This window comes from Molothrus aeneus, chromosome 1 (assembly GCF_037042795.1).
Source record: "Molothrus aeneus isolate 106 chromosome 1, BPBGC_Maene_1.0, whole genome shotgun sequence".
In the NCBI taxonomy this organism is placed as follows: domain Eukaryota; kingdom Metazoa; phylum Chordata; class Aves; order Passeriformes; family Icteridae; genus Molothrus; species Molothrus aeneus.
Genome location: NC_089646.1, coordinates 75,635,903 through 75,653,465, shown reverse-complemented (window position 1 = coordinate 75,653,465; position 17,563 = coordinate 75,635,903). Strand labels below are relative to the sequence as shown.

Below are 17,563 nucleotides of genomic sequence, written 5' to 3'. Positions count from 1 at the left end.
AGCTAGAATGTAACAAAAGGGTATTATGGCCCTAAATTCTCTAAGGATCATCACTTCCCATTTAAAAAATCAAGACATAAGAACAAGAACCCTAATTCTATCATCTCAATGACAATAAAAAGAACAATGGTTTAAACATGTACATATTTTCACACAGAAAACAAACAAGTTCACAAATTCCTGTGTAGATATTTCATAGTGGTGACATGTACAATTCCTTCTTTCCAGGGATAGATTCCACTTGTCTATATGAAAAATATTAGAACCAGGAGTTTGTTTCAGGACATGTTTTCATTGTTCTGTTTTCAATGTAAAGAAAATAAGGATACAGTGATACAGATATGCCCCGTTAAATTTAGGTATTGAAGATAAAGATAAAAATAAAAATCCTTTGCTTTTTGCATTACACCTGGCAGCCAGCTTAATCTTCAATTAACAGCATTAACACAAACTTTGAAATCTTGAAGTGTCTTTATGTTTCATAGCAAAAAAATCACTCTGTTGTAAAATTATTAAACAAAAATTGTTAATAATGACACCTATGGTTATAGATTAAGTGAAAATCTTTGCCTTGCCTGCAAAAAGCACACATGTTCCTGTTATTAGTCCATTAAGATTGAAGGATTGGTCATTGTATTCAGATTATAAAGTAAGTCTATATATTTCTTAGATATGACAAAAATACCAGGATTTTTTGATAAATTTATCACTGGAAATGGAATCTGTGAAGGAGAGAGAATGACCTTGGATTTTGGTCTTTGGAAATGATGAGTTTGAATAGCCTTTCAAATTTCAATAAGCCCCACATGCTTAAGTAGGAAAACATTGGACAGACATAAAATTGCATGAGTTTAAGCTTCCAAATGCAGGAATACAATATTGATCCTCAAAAATCATTATACTGTGGATGCAAAGGGAGGGAAAAGGAAGAAAATCTCTTTCTATAAATGCTTCAGGCAGCAATCACAAGAGACTTTCAAGTCTGAAATTTGCTGCAACACTCAGAAAATTAAAATACATAAAACTTCTCAGAGTTTTAATGTAGTACACATTTCAAAAGCCATTTTTCACTATTTGAATGTGAGTATATACCACTAAGCAGCTGGGAAACCTAATTTAGGTTTGAAATCTGCTTACAGTTTTGAGATCCTTGGCACTGTTTCTGGGAAGGTCCTTGCATAATACTTCTAAAACAAAATAAAAATGTTACATAATGAGAGCCAAATATATGAAATATTTTAAGTGCCTATCCTTTTACCATATTCCATGCCAAACAGGTCAACACAGCAATATTATTTCAATGACAATTCTATTTCTAATGCCTGATTTGAACATACTCCCTCTATAGTATCCAAATTCTTTAGGAAATATCTTTATGGGTGGATGAAAAAAAGCTGAATAGGTTAAAAAAGTGCATATTTTTAAGCATTTCATCACTACTTGATGCTGTTAAATGTGCCTGTTTGCCAAAGTGTAGAAGCAGAGAAAGTGGAAGAAACAATGTTAACAGGTACTTTCAAGTTAGATTTTTTTTCACTGCCAGTGGCTTTCCTTAGAAAAATGTTAACTGAGTGAAACTATTATATTTCATTAGTGACAGAAGCTGTTGAAGAATCTTTAAATTCAGCTATATGAAAATTAATTTATTTGAAGAACAGCACTATTTCTTATGGCAATTTCTTCTGTATCTAGGTTGCATGTGCAGTTGGTAGAAAACAAAGTTCATATTTTTAATTTCCATAAGCCTTATATCTTTGTATAAAAAAATATAAGGCAACTATTCCTCTACCCATTCATGTTTTAGCTGTACTATATATTAACTAGGAGTGGCTTATGTCTAGGAGAGTTTAGAGCTAGTGAGGTTTACAGCAGTTTTATTGGAAGCATTTATCAAGATTTAGTGTTTGTCAGCAGCTGAACCAGTGAGCAACCTGATGGTCATTCAGTACAAACACAGTGGTAGGGTGAGAAAACCCAGATCAACCCCAAAAATGAGAAGTAAAAATAAACCTTAAGAGCACTGTACAAACATTTACAATCACATCCAAAACGTCTTCTCATCCTATCCCTTAGACTGTTTTGAATTGCTATGCCTAAGTGACAACAGTTCTTCAGTGTAAATGACAATGTGGCAACACTGGGAGAAGAAATTATGTTGATATTCACAGTGTATATACACAACTAGAAAACATATCCTTTTATTCCCCTCTCAGTGTGGCTACCAGCCTGAGTCTCTCCTGTGGGTAACTACTGCAGGACAGAGTATTGATGTTTTCTTCCTGTTGGAAATTGCTCTATTTTCATGTTAGAAACTCAGGCTGTGAGGGGGGTTGAGGGGGGAAAGTCATAAGGCACTTGACTTGTAAATAATCTGTCACAGCAGGTCAGGGCCAGCTAACTTTCCTCACCTAAATGAAGGAAAAAGAAAGAAGCACAAGACAGGGAGAGACAGATCTGATTTCTGCAAATGTCCAGCCCGTCTGCTCAGCCAGATGGCCAATTGAATCACAAGAGGAAGGTGTCACAGAGAAGCCTGAGACTTCCCTGCTTTATCATTCTCTAGCCAAAAATAATAATTCAACAGCATCCAACAGAACCCTAAAGGCTTTATGTACTAGCACACTGAGATTTCCTGTAATCACTGTGATATCTTCAGGAACAAGGGGTGGCATGAATCATTATTTGGATGTGATAACATGACCCATACAAACATTAGGGGATAATAGGCAAGTCTGCACTCTGCAAATCGAATCACACCATGATCCATCATTAACCTAAGTGAGCTATTGCTTTACTGAAGTAGCCCTGTAAATGAACAGGTCACAGTCTATTTAAAAGCTGAGAGATTTGTTAATGCTCCAAGGTCCTATATTTTATTAGAGCATACAGCCCAAGTACAACTAAGATTTTACGTGTGTTTTAAAGGATACGTAGCAGTGAAGGGAAAACCTAAGATTTAGACTTAAATAATTTTAAAATTCTCCATTAAAACACTATTTGCACATATATAGAAAGGCATTCTTATGTGTCTCAATTTTAGTTTTGTCTTAAAGAGGAAAGAAAATAATTACTAATTTGATTTCTTTTTTTTTCTTCAGAAACTTCCATAATGCACAGAGTAAAGACTTTGGGAGGATAGAAAATTAATGCACTTCCAGTTGTTCTGGATCCGCACTACATGACAAATTAACATTGTCCTTCAGAAAAGAGATTCAGAATTCAGAATTAAGCCAATTAATTGCTAGTTTAAGAACTCTGATTTTGCATAGATGCAAGTCCAGGTGTTAATACCAGTTCTTCAGTGTCCAGTTTTGATAACAGGACTGAGCTTCAAAACCAGTTAAGACAAACCTTTCAAGGACTCCCATGACCCTCCTTTTCATATGGCATCCTGAAATCTTTATTCAGTTATGGACACAACATGGAACTATGGCCATCCTCTGAGACTGCTGGACTGTAAAAGAAGAAGGAATTATTTTCTCCCTAAATACTCCTGAAATCAAGTTTAAATCACAAATTCTATATCTCTTTACCAAAAAAAAAAAAATTGTTCTATTTTTATAGCTATATTCTTATAGCAATTCTTTGCAATAAGGGAAGGAAATTAAATAATCTTTTAATCAAATCACTATACACTATCAAACCAGTTTTGCCTGAAAAAGATAGGCATGGGCTTCACAGTTGGGAAGAAAAGATCTTCTCCAAGTACTGCATGGATAACTTGGGAGGAGCAGATGCCAAAAAACTTGATAAATAGTGATAAATTAGGAATCATTTGAAAACACTTCTATTTCCTTCTAGGAAGGATGGATAATTAGCTCCCACATTCTTCACTTTTACCCTGAAAAACTGAAAAATATCTGTGACCATTTACTATATGACTCTGTAAAACAGCTGTTCCGAGAATATGTAAGGTGTTTTAAGAGAGTGTGTGTTGTAGCACTTTTGGTGAATTCTAGGGCATCCACATAGAATTTTTTTGGTCACATTTCTAAAGGTTTACCAGAATAAATTACTATGCATTACTGCTGTTTAGCTAAATTCTTTGTTGGGACATACTTTTCTTTTGATAGTCTTCAATTATAAACTCATTACCTGCAGACTTCCTCAAGACCCTCCGACACTTTCCCCTGATGGGGGATATACATGGCTTTTACTGACAAGCATGTAATTTTTTTCTCCAGTTGCAGCTTCAAGACAAAGATTCATATTCATGTTTAAACAACTCAGTTCACTCTACACTCCCACTCTACAGCTGTGGGAAAAAAAATTCCAGTGAAACACCTTTCCTGTGCATAATAACAAAATCCCCATGAACCACACACAGCCTTTGCAGAATGTTAGATGCTGGAGTAAGCTGCTGTATCAGACCCTCCTCTAGCTTTGAAGTCTGACTTACACTTGTATTTCTGGAACCTCCCTGGTGATATCTATGACTATCTCTAAAATATAAATAGCATATCAACTTTTGTAGGTAGAAGACTTTTACTCTTAAATTGCTAGGATTGTATGCAGGCCACTGATGAGTTCTTCTTGATTTCTATTTGATCTAGTAATTAAATAAAAATGAAAATGTATTCTCTCAGTGTAAAAGGGCAACTAATAAGTTAGGGAAGAATGTATAGAAATCAACACAACTGCTTACGACAAGCATTATGAATATAGGACAAAAAAATTCTGCAACCTACTCTTTGATCATCTCTCTCTCTGTCACAGCCAAACAAATGACGCTGACATCTAATTAATTTTCTTTTGACTTGCACACTGTAGAAATAACAGGTGCATTGTCCTGAAAAGTTCATTCATGTCTCCTGACTTATATGGATGAGCTTTTGAAATCCAATGTTAGCAACATTTTGAGGGTGTTTTTTTTTCTTTTTTGTTTTTTCTTTTATACCGATACTTGTTTATAAATAGAATTAGTCTTTGCTCCTACCACCAAGATACTATGCTATCAGAAGAAAAAGAGAATGAATACCAATGTTTGATAGAAATGTGGAGTAGTTAAGATTGGAAGGGACTTGAAAGAGTATCTAGATCCAAAACCCCTGCAATGGGCAGGGATGTCACCCACTAGATCAGATTGCTCAAAGCCCCATCCAACCCAGTCTCAAGCACTCTGAAGGATATGGCACACACAGCTTCTCTGGAAAACTTGAGCCAGTGTCTCACTATTCTCAAAGGTAGAGAACTTCTTCCTAATGTAAAGATTAAATCTCTCTTCTTTTAGTTTAAAAACATTCCCCCTTTCCCTATCAATATCTGCCCAGTCACGGTCCCTCTTTTTATAAGCCCCCTTTAAGTACTGAAAAGCTGCTAAAGGTCTACATGGAGCCTTCTCTTCTCCAGGCTGAGCAACCCCAACTCTCAACCTGCCTGCATAGGAGAGATGTTCCAGCCCTCTGATCATCTTGGTGGCCCTCCTCTGGACCCACTCCAACAGGTCTACACGTTTTCTGTGCTGAGGACTCCAGAGCAGAACACAGCACTTCAAAATGAGGTCTCACAAGAGGAGAGTAGAGAGGGACAATCACCTCGCTCAATCTGCTGGCCTCGCTTCTTTTTGATGCAGCTCACAATGCATTTGGCTTTCTGGGCTGCAAGTACACATGGCTATTGAGCTTTTCACTTACCCATAGCCCAAGTCCTTCTCACAGGGCTGCTTTCAATGAGCTCAGCTCCCAGTCTGTACTTATGTTTGGGATTGCCTCGACCCAGGTGCAGCACCTTGCACTTGGACTTGTTGAACCACATGAGGTTCTCATGGGCCCACTTCTTGAGCTTGCCTGGATGGCATCCTGTCCTTCAGGGTCACTCAGCTTGGGGCCATCTGCCAACTTGCTAATGGCACACTTCATTTCACTGTTTAGGTCATTGATAAAGCCATTAAAGAGCATTAGTTCCAGGGCTTCCCTAAACTGTATTAACAGCAGCTCCCAAAAGAAGCCCTACCAGCAGGTACGTAATAAGCAGGGCAGGAACACGGAGGACAAAGTCTCTGCCTGGCCAAAGGGCTGCTGTTTGCCAGCCACAGAACAGTACAAGCTTTTTGACTGAGGGAGTCACCAGCCAAGGTTAAGCCAGATTTATTTCTGCTCTGTGCTCCTAAAGAGGCTAGAGAATCAACCTGGCCAAAAATCTAGCTTCAAAGCAAATTTCTATAGGAATAAATAATTACTACTGGAATGCAACAGGAAAGATTTTGATGAATCAAGACTGTCATGCTTGTTCATTGAGCTGTCTTTTCAGTGAATCATGCAGCTTTATTTCTCTGACAAGGACCAGAACTAGTGCTATTTCCATCAATGACAGGAAAGTTGAAGCAAAGAGCTTTCATTTAACTTTAGATAGGTTTTATTTCTCTTCTTCTACCTTGGTGTTATTTCCCTATCTACCATCAGTAGTTTTTATTATGCAGTTCAATCCATCAGATCATTAACACATTATCCATGAAGCCCATTTTGTTATTTTGAAGTGTTTTCCCCTGGCTGAAGTAGTTTTCAAGGTTAATCTCTAATTCCACAAAAATCCCATTGTTTATCATGCTGTTGCCAAAGTTTTCAGTGGTTTATAAGAAAGATGTAATGTACAGAACAGAAGTGAAAGAAGAGACTGCTTCTGTGAGTGAAGGCATTGCACAGTCTACCACCCCCGACTGCTACTAGAGGACAGATGTTTGGGGGAAAAAAATCTGTCATTTCCTAACTGACAGTGGGAATTAAAACAGGAAGTGTAACAGGAGTGTCTACACTGAAGCAATGGTCAGGACATCTCAAAATTCAGTTTATAACTAAATTTTATAGTAGATATTAAGAATGCATGTGCTGAGACAAAGAGGAGAGTAAACACAAAGAAAAAAAAGAAGCAAAATATTTGTTACAAGATTGCAAAAAGGAGGTAGCTATAACAAGCTATGACAGGTTCACTTGATCTGTCAAGGAAATGCAATCCCTTTCTGGAGTTGAGCAAAGTAGCAATTTCAGAGCACCTCACAATTGGTTTAACTGAGTAGAAGAAAACAAATCAGCCAAGATAAACCAATAAAGAACAATGAAATTAGGAAAGAAGTTCTTTTAAAACAAGGAGGCCAAAATAGTATGTCTTAGCCCTGTCTTATTCAATAGCAATGTAAGCTTTTCAGTGATGAGACATGATTTATATCTTGTACTATGTCTCAGGGAAAAAGAGTATTTTAGCAGACAGTTTCTTAGAACCATACTGACATATAAAGGAATTATCTCTTAGCATTAGGCAGATTTTTAGGTGGCATCCTAAAAAGAGACAGACTTAACTATCTTCCTGAAATTTAGGTCTCTGAGCAGCAAATTGTATTAATGAGGGATGACAGAATCTCTACCCTTGTACCCTCATTTTTCTCTTGAGAAGGAGGCACACCGTCACATCTACTCTGTGAAATCTGATAGTATCACAATACAAAAATAACGCATATGTGAAAACATACCCAACTTTATTTCCACAACTATGATACAACCACTTATAAGTATCATACAGCTCCTAAATGCAGGCCAGTAGGAGTGAATACACTGAGAGAAACCAGTGTACCACAGCACAACATAGACCTCCCTCCACATCAAAGACTTCTCTAAAAGTGAAATCTAGAGATGAAAAGAGGTGCCCTCTCATTATAATAGATATTATATTCCAGTTCCTTTAGTAAACAGTCAAGTACCTAAGAAAAAGTAACGATCACATGATATTTTTCACATGCAGTTATAAAACATAACACTTCATGTAACATACCTTAGTAACATTTGTCTATTTTTTGCCACCCTGAACCATAATTCATTCCTTCCAATGCCTTCAACTCAGTGTTCTATACAAACTCAAATCATGTTCACATTTTAAAATGTCTTATAAAAATTGCTTCATTTAAAGGATATGTATAAACACACCCAAACTGATGTGTACATAAAATGCTTTAAGTGGAGGCATTTTTATGAGTCACTTAAAAGCAGAATAGCACCTGGCTTCATAACAATTTTCACATTCAAGATACCTCAAAGAGCTTTGCAAATGAATAGCTTGGAAACCAACAAAGATACTGATGCTGTAGGCAAACATATATGATTTGAAGGGGAGCAGCAAATGCAAAGGTATTAGAGTTTCTTAAACACATGAATAGAAAACCGTGGTTAAATTAAGAAAAATCGAAGACATTATGGCATCATTCTTTAATTCTTTTTTGTTCTGGGTTTCTCTCCTTTTTTTTCTTTTTAATTAGGAGTCTTTAATATAGAGGTTCAAATACATAAGCTCTTAGAAATTAATGACAATGTGGAAATAAGATTAAAATATGGCGGTTCCACTCAGCAACACACTGGGAAAAAAAAATCAGTATATTTTATTGCTTAAAATAATTCACACTAAAATTGAACTATGTTTCTTCTCTAGCCTTTCAAAAAACGTTGAATAACTCCAGCAGAACTGTCATCAATTTGCTTGTATTTGACTTTGAATTTATAGTTTATAATGAAATTGTTAAAGTTGAAAGAGAGGTCTAAAATCATTGAGTCCAACCACTAACATAGTTCTGCCATGCTTACTACCAAACCGTGTTGGAATGTGACACATCCACATGCCTTTTGAATTCATCCAGGATGACCATCCCACCACTTCCTTAGGCTGCCTATCTCAATGTCTGACCATGCTCTCAATGAAAAAAACTGCCTAATATCCAATCTAAATCTCCCCTGGAGCACTAGAGGCTGTTTTCTCTCTCCTGTACCACTTCTTGACTGGGAGAAGAGACCAACCCCACCTGGCTGCACCCTCCTTTCAGGCAATTGTAGAGAGTGATAAGGTCCCTCCTGGGATTCCTTTTCTTTGGGCTAAACAACCTCTGCTCTTCAGCTGCTCCTCATAAAACTTGTGCTGCAGACACTTCAGCAGCATTGTTGCCCTTTTCTGGACATGCACATACACACACACAGTCACACATCACTGTTGGTCAACGTTAAGAAAAATATTCTGAAAACAGTTTGGTATTTCTAAAAGAAGGAGAGATGCTCAACAGCAATACATGTATCCAATCATTTTCCAAAGCCTTATGACTGTGAATGGGACAACTGCTGTAATTTAATCAAAATGCCAATTGTCATCACAAAAATTATTTCACACAGTACTCAGTATAATACTTACACTATTAAATAATAATGTAAGTATCAATATTAGTAAATAATGTCTGGCAATGAAGTATGAGGAATAGAATCAAAGGTTTTAGTAAATTTTGAATTTTTTTATATTAAAACTGATATATGTTGTTGGAATCAGAAGTAGAATATATGACAAAAATAAAGCTTTTAAAATAACTATATCCAAATTTGAAATATATTATTTTTCTTTGTTGTTTCAGACAACTTTATTATAGCTAGAAAATAAGGAAAAGACATGTCATGAGCACATGCACTTTCTCATAATCTTTAAAAGCATAAGGATAAGTAAAAGCAATACATTCCAGAGCAAAAGGTAGGATTCCTTTGGGCAGGCACTTTGTGAAGAAACATTCATGCAGAAATTCCCTTTAGATGGCTCTCTCAAGAAAGTTGGTATTTATGATGTTATGCCTAATGAGAAAGTTTATTTGGAGCACAGTTTTCTTGTTATAATTTAAGACTCAGTCTTAAATTGCACAGGAAATGATGAGTGTTTTACCAGTTTTACAGCAGGGCACATGGTAAGGAGAGCCCTGCTCCCCTCCAATGAGAAGGTGTTTTCAGGTACTCCAGAGGCTGGCTCCTACAGCCAGCATCAGGCTGTGTGCCCACCCTGAGCCTCTGTGCTTCGTTACACGAAAACAGCACAATGTTCCAGCCTGACTTTATCTGCTCTGTTTTACTGTAAGATTTCACACTGCATGTCCATCTCAGAATAGTTTAGGAAAGGTAATAGGAGACTAGCAGATCCTCTGAACATATTAAAGGCAATTTACCTGAGCTGTGGGTGATTTTAAGAATATTAGAAAAATTTGATCATGATGCTTTGCACAGTTACATGTAAGTTATTCCCTTCTCTAATTCTGTTATAACTGTTTAAATACTTACTTAAGCACAATTTTGCAGCTTTTAATGAAACATTTACAACTGAACCTTTATAATACTGTCATAGTAGCATCTAGACAAAGACAAAAACATCATGACATTTTCTTATTACACAGGTGTCAATGATTTCTAAAACATTCTCTTATACAAAAGTATTTAAAAGAATTTGAATACCAAAAAGCTGTTACTCTAAAACTCACTTAAGGAAAAGTAATTTAGGAATTTGCTAACCTATACATTTTTTTAATCATCTCAATCACTACTATTGAACTAATGGGTTATTTAAGGTGGAAAGAAAGCAAAATATACATTTGCTTTCCTTCTGAATACTGATAACAAGTAATGTTTTTCTTCAGAAGAACAAAACTCCAACTGATGGGTGCAAAATGAGAAGCTGCATATAGCGAGACAACTGTAGCCTTTATATTTGTTATTCTGTTATCTACTTTCTATTGCATGTCATTGCAACTGAAATATTATTTCTTCTTATACACTTGGAAGAAAAAATTACAAAGTATTGAACACTTTGAGGGAATTCTGTCTACGTATTATGAATAGAAATTGTGGGAGATCCCTCCAGCACAGTGGATAAACAAATGCCATAGACCTGACATTCAGAACAGGTGGGAGGGAGGGGGGCAGGACGGGCACAAATTAATCAAAATAAAGCAAACTCGAGGATGAATGTCATCTATGGGATAGATGCAAGAATGAAAAAATAAATTTGCTTATACAACAGTCATTTCAAAACAAAGTCTTTGTTTATTGCTTTCCCTCTGCAGTCTCCCACAGGGGCCTCAATCTCTGAAAAGAGCAACATCAGGTAACTAGTTTGATCAGTTTTTTGGAAGACTTTGGTCTGCATGCTGGTATGTTCTTGAGCACTCAAATCAGTTTAGCAATTAACTGCTTATGACTTCTGCGATGTAACCATCAGCTTTCAGATCTGGGAATATATTTTATAAGAAGCCTTGAGACCTCTTGAAAACACACTATCATCAATAAAAGGTTTAACATGTTCAGAAGACAGAAATAAAGACGTCCTGACAAATTTGCTGGTTTCATAAAAGCATGGTCTCATGGAAATATCTTAATACTGATTTACTTTGAATCTGAAATGCAATCACATACACAGAAAAAGGTGCATTATAATAAGACCTACTTAGCATTCTTGAATTGTTCAGGTTTTGCTATTCATATTTGAATTTGAAAATAGAGAAATACCAGTAACCTCAACCACTCATTGATGCTATCCATCATCCTATTTAGCTCTGTACAGATATTTGCAGATACAGAAAAAAACCCAGTTAGCCATCACTCAATAAACACAGAAATTTGCACAAAGTCCATCATCACCACCACACCATAACATGCTTTGAAATGAGTATTTAAAAGGCAAGAGACTATGTTTCCTCCTTACTCTAGATTGAATATTAAGAATTGAAATACCAAAGCCACACAGCCACTAATATCAAAAATCACATGAAATACTCAAGGTAAGTACCTTCACACATCGCTGTCATAGACGCACTTGCAGCATGATTTGTAATTCAGAGCAAACCCCACTATTAAAACGTTTGTACAAAGATTATGCATGTCATACTGTTCATCACATGACTAATTCATAGAAGATCAGTTTGAAACATTATAATGATAACTCATGGCTCACATTTGAAAACCTTGTGTCAGGGCTAAATTTTATTTCTCCTCATTAAATTTTTTCTGCAGTGTCTTTTTTTTGTTGTTTGTTTTAAGGGGGGAGGCTGCTCAGGTGTTTTCAAAGTTGTTTCAAGTCAAATTCACATTCCTTACCTTCTTTCCTGTAATTAAACCTTATTACTTCAAACGTCAATGCTGCAGAAATCCCCCCTGCCTCCCTATCTTCACACACACACACAGAGTACTGAGCGCTCAAAAAATAGAAAATAAAAAAAGGGACAGAAAAAACGGCCCATGCATTTCCAGTCCCACGAGTTTCACACCATCTCTTAGCTATTCTCCCTTTTAACTGAGCGCCCGGTTTGGCAGGCTGCGTTTTCCCTTCTGTGAGCCCTGCTCTCAGCAGAGCCGCGGTGCCTGCACCCACTCACCCACCCGCACGCACCTCTGTGGCACCCGGGTGCTGCCCGCGTCTCCCGGAGGGCTGCACACCTGCACGGGGCCCGGGCACGCTGCAGCTCCTTCCTCCCCCTGCACGGCTCCCTCTCCCTTTAGCACTGCGGACTACGCACACTTTGTTTGCAACTTATGGAAGTTTTGCGCTTCCAGACCGGGATGAGCCGGGAATGGAGGCTGCTCCATCCGCACGGCCGGGCTCCGCGCCAGTGGCCCTGCCGCTCCTCCGGCGGAGGCAGGGTCTGTCCCTGGGTGCCCGGCTCCGGTGGCCCCCACACAGCCCCAGCCACCGCGGGGCCATCCCGGGCTCTCCCCCTTCCCAGGAAAAGCCGCCTTACCTGCTAGATGGAGCTGCAGCGGCAGCAGGCAGAGCGGCGGCAGCAGCGACCGCAGCGGCAGCACCTCGCTCGCTCAATCGCGGCAGCAGCGCACTGCCCTTTCTCGCCTTCCCCTTCATTCACCAAGGATGTCGCGGGCGGCAAAGGCAGGTAGAAACCACTTTCTTACTGGAAGAGGTCGGTTCCCTTCTCAGAACGCCTCTGAATGGCTCTCTGAGGCTCCCGACACATTCACCCTTCAGATCAATACTGCACTTCAGCAGCAGCCTGAGCTCAGCTGCGGCTGATAGAGAGCAGCCAATTGGTATTGAGGATTCCCTTTCGGCAGCCCCCTCCCACAAAAATACACCGTCTGCATTTGAAATTTTCTGAGTTGTGAAAAGTAGTTTTAACCCCTTGCTTGAAAACCACCCAGTGCCTTTGGAGCTCCGGATAATCTCATTTTTTATTTTTGCATTAAAATAAAACCTCTGACTGTTCAAACTATCCCCACCTGGACGCTTTTAACCTGGCTAACAGTCAGTGAGAAAACTAAAACACCCGACCAGGCAATCAACTGATTGACTGGCTGGGGAGGATGATGTTTTTGCAAAACAAACCCAAAACCAAACAAAAAAATCAAACCACCAAAAAAAAAAAAAACCAAAAAAAACCCCCAAAATACCAACAACCAAAACAAAAGAAAAAAAAACCAAAAACCCACCCCCCCACATAAGAAACCAAAACACACAGGAAAGAAAAAAAAAAAAAAGCTACCTCCCCCCCTAAAAATGAAAAAAGCCTCAAGTCTATCATCCAGACATCGTCATTATTTTTTTACCCACAAACTTCCTGTATTTCTGACCAAAAATATGCCTCTGCTTCAAGCAAGCAAGAAAAAAGAATTCAAGTAGTGGCATATACAGTCACAGTAACATACCTAAAGAAAAGAAATATTTATTTTGGCCAGTCCTGAATTTTATTTAGTGGATATGACTTCACCATTTCATCAAGGACACTGAATGCTTTACATTTGAAGAAATAACTTTACTTGTAGAGCCCTACAACTTTATTTCTAGACCCTCATAGTAAATACATCACCTTCTTGTTTGTTTCTTGGTGTATATATGAAGGCAAGAGCTGTTTTAAAATAGGTTAAGCCTGAGACCCTTTTTTCTGACTTAAAGGTATGCTACATTAACTACAGCAAAAATAGAACATTTTAAAAAGACTTAAATTTTCAACAAAACAAACCTGGCTAAAATACACAGAGGCAAGTTAATCATGTAAAATTAGCACTTCCTCTTCCATGTGGATAATACAATGTTCATAGCACTTCAATATTCTTAAGTTTGTACTTGCAAGTTAAATAGCCTGCCTAGTGAAAACACACTTGGGTTTCCTTCAATTTAGTTGAAACAAAGTGCAGTGCTATATATAACATAATATTCATTTGACAGAAGCAGGCAAATAAATTACAGATACATGCATGGATTTTAATGTGGCAGGCAGCAATTTCATTAGTTATAGTCAATAGGGAAACAGGCCTAGCTACTCTGGGAAACACGAAGCAGCTATCACCTATGAGGTAAGGCCTTCCTCTCAGTCAAAATATGGAACACTTTCTCCGTTACACAGACATAGTTCAGGACATTTGGCTTCTGCCTCACAGGCGACTTGCAGCCTGTTAGGATAATTTATATGACCTCTAGGCTCAGTTTCAACTGCTCTCTTCTCAAAGAATAACTTGTGGAAAAGAGTAGAGTGTGCTGAGCTGTTCTGGTAGTGGCTGCAGGACAGCTTTGAGCTCCCTTTCAGGGAATTGCTTCCCCAATGTAATTCCAGTAATGAACATGGTATCTGCAAAAGAAAAGTACACCTGATCCATAGTTTATCATTGGAGGAGCCTTAAAAAGTCTTTACCAGTCTCTATCTGCTCACGTGTGCATCTCAGATCAAGTCTAAGAACATTTTGTAGAGAGTAAAAGGTAGGCAGAATATGTGCTGAAGACATAAAAAGTATGTGGTATATCTGAGGGACACTATTATAAAGTTCAGAAGCACAAGAGACATTGCCAAATTGATCATATTGTGCATCCCTATATGCACAAACATTTATGCACAACTGTCTATATTGTGGAGAAGACCTCATACTGCTATCCAGTTGCAGGAGGTTGGTGAGCTTTCCAGCAAAACAAAGTCATAAAACCACAGATGTTAGACTAAGCTATGACAAATTAAGATTCTCTATCTTTGCCCATGCCACACACTATATTACAACTGAAATCAAATCAAACTGCATGTAGCTGTGATACTTGCTAAAACCAAATTCCCAGTGATAGGGAAGATGTGTGCTAATGTCTTTACAAACAATTCCAAGGGTGAAGGGATGGGTGTTAATGTCTTTGAAATGTGCCTTAGTGTCTCTATAACTTCAAGCAGCAGGTTTGTTACAGAGCCCAGGCACCTTGGCTTCTGAAACAAACAAGGGGTCTGCACAAGCCTGAAATTCTGGACTTTGGGGTAAAATAGTAGGTTCAAGGACGGATATGTGGTAGGTGGTGTGGGAAGGCTGTACCTTCCTAGTACCTCAGCCGATGGGGAAAGGAAGAGGACAACATGCGGGCAGGAGTTTAGGATAAAAGGAAGCTGCACCCTCTGAAACCTCAAAAGAGAAAACCCTGCAGGCATGTGCCCCAATGGACTCTCTCCCTTTATTCAAATAAAGCTGCAGGACCCCTCTGTCTCCTTTTTGGACACTGGCTTTCATTGCATGGTTTTCTGTACACTAGATAACACAAAAAAAAGGGCATTTCTCTTCCCAGAGTTTATAGATTGGAGCTATAGTGTAGAAAAAGGAGCATGACTAAATTAAAACCTTTTCCTCCCAGTGAGCACCAAGCCCATCAAGATGAAAGATTCTAATATTGATAGTAGGGAAATGGTGTCCTACACAGCTGGTCAGCCCTCCCAGTCCTGCAGCAGTCTTGTCCTGTAGCTCTCTCTCATCCCTTACAGGTATGATGTATGCTCTGAACTAATACATGAGCTATTTCTCAAAGTCCAGCTTCCTCAAAACAGTCAGTTACTGTATTGTATGTGAAAATGCTGGTAGTTAACCAGAAATAACCTCATGCCCTAAGAGCTGTTTGTATAGATTATCAAAGCCACTAAGTTCTCTTACATGGAGTCCTATCTTTGCGGTGTGAAAAGCTGTGGGCATCATGACATTGAAATACCTTCTAGGGACTTAAAAATGAAATAATTTCTTTTTTGTCCATCATGTGAACAAGCCATGAAAGTGTCCTCCAAGCATTGCAATTTAGATGTGTAGTGACTGGAAAAAAGTTGATATTCCATAATTTAAATCTAGGAGATCATCAGCAAGTATAATTTTCATGTTTGTCAATTCTATTAACTGATGACAAGGAAAATGTTGTTATTGCACTTCCTGAAAGGATAATATAGAGGTGGCTATAAAAAGTTCATTCAGTCTAGTTATTCCCTTATAATGGAGTATACCAATAATAAATCTCATACTAGCTGCAAAACTACAGAATCACTTAAAGGCCTACTTTAAAATATCTTTATTTCAGCTTTACAGTTTGATTTAAAATTTGACAACTGAAAGTTCAAAATAAACCCTAGAAAACAGACCAATATCATTTACAAAGGAGTATGTGAGTCCTTGCAAAGCCACAAAGTTAAATTGCTAATTTTAGCCTCCAATTTTTCTATCTGTCATAAAGAAGTATGTGTGTGGTTTAAAATTCCATTTGTTTTTAAAAATATTTTTTTAGAAAACATTGAAGCATGAATAGCTCATTTCTTAGTGTCACTCTAAAGGAGAGATAGAGCTACTTATTTATGAGAGAATACTTATTAAAGTTGAAAAAGTATGTAGCATGGAAGACAATGCATCCAGAGGAACTGGAATTTCTCCTTTTTTGAAAAAAATACTTGCATGCCAGCAAACATGATTGCATATTGCCCCTGTATCCCTACACATTCTTTTAATATTGGTCCAGATAACTCAAGTTTCTTCTTTTTCTTGCTACTCCTAGTTTTCAAAGATTTCTGTTAAGTAAATGCAGGCTGGACAAATGCCCTTTACAGAGTTTAAAAGATTTCCCATGCCATCCAAAACAAAGTCTGAGATTTTTAGCCTTGCAGCATCATGGAAACACATTTATAAGGATAACTAACTCATACTTATTTGCCTGACTTTTGCATGGTAGAATTCAAGGTTTAGCCATTTCAGAGGAGAATTCATTCATTTACACATGTAAAACTAGGATTAAAACCCCACATGCTGCACAACATAGGTAAAAGGGATCTGAGATTTCACTTGTGAACATTTTTAATTGATAAATATTTATATATATGTAAGATCAGCCAAGTAGTCTTTGCCTGAGAGCTTCTTTTTGTTGGGCAACCTTATTCTAGACAAGATTCAAAGAGAAAGCTTAATTTTATAGGTATACTTACTAGGAATCTATGGTATCTTCCATAATTTCTGAAACTCCTGCAGTTAGATCTCCCTGAACTTAAACAAGTATATTACATTAATAAAGTGGTAATCTGCCTCTTAAGTGATTTCCCACCTTGTTATCCATGTAGTCATCAGGCTTCTGGTTTTACTGTAGTTATAAAAACAGATTGTTATAAGTGACACCTAGAGAAACCAACCAGAGATCCAAATTATCCTAAGAGAGCTGGATGGTATTTGAAATCCCTCCCTAAGGTCACAAGCAGAGTCAGAAACGACAGGTGTCATTTCCAGATGATGTCTAATCTGTCCTAGAAATCTCTGAGGACAGAGAATTCACAGTCTCTCAACTAGCTTCTTCCACATTTTAGCTACATTTACAAGTGAAAGATTTTTCAGGTGCTTAACATGAAACTGCCTGGTTGAAATTTAAGTCCTCTGGGTTTTGCTCTACATATACTCTGGTTTAGCATAATGCGTATTATTCTCTTCCTTTTTACTATGATATTTCAGATCATGCAGATATGAAATACAGATATATCATCTCTAACAATCCCCATTCCCTCCATCTCTCTTCACAGGAC

General features: G+C 37.8%; 1 protein-coding gene across 1 annotated transcript in view; it reads right to left on the bottom strand.

The window, feature by feature from the left end:
* LOC136562576 (cadherin-12) overlaps positions 1-12,747 on the bottom strand; it is a 527,265-nt gene extending 514,518 nt beyond the window's left edge. The window contains exon 1 of the mRNA XM_066559495.1: positions 12,512-12,747. The gene's annotated coding sequence lies outside the window, so the exon portion shown is untranslated. The remainder of the gene's footprint in view (positions 1-12,511) is intronic.
* Positions 12,748-17,563: the final 4,816 nt, after the last annotated feature.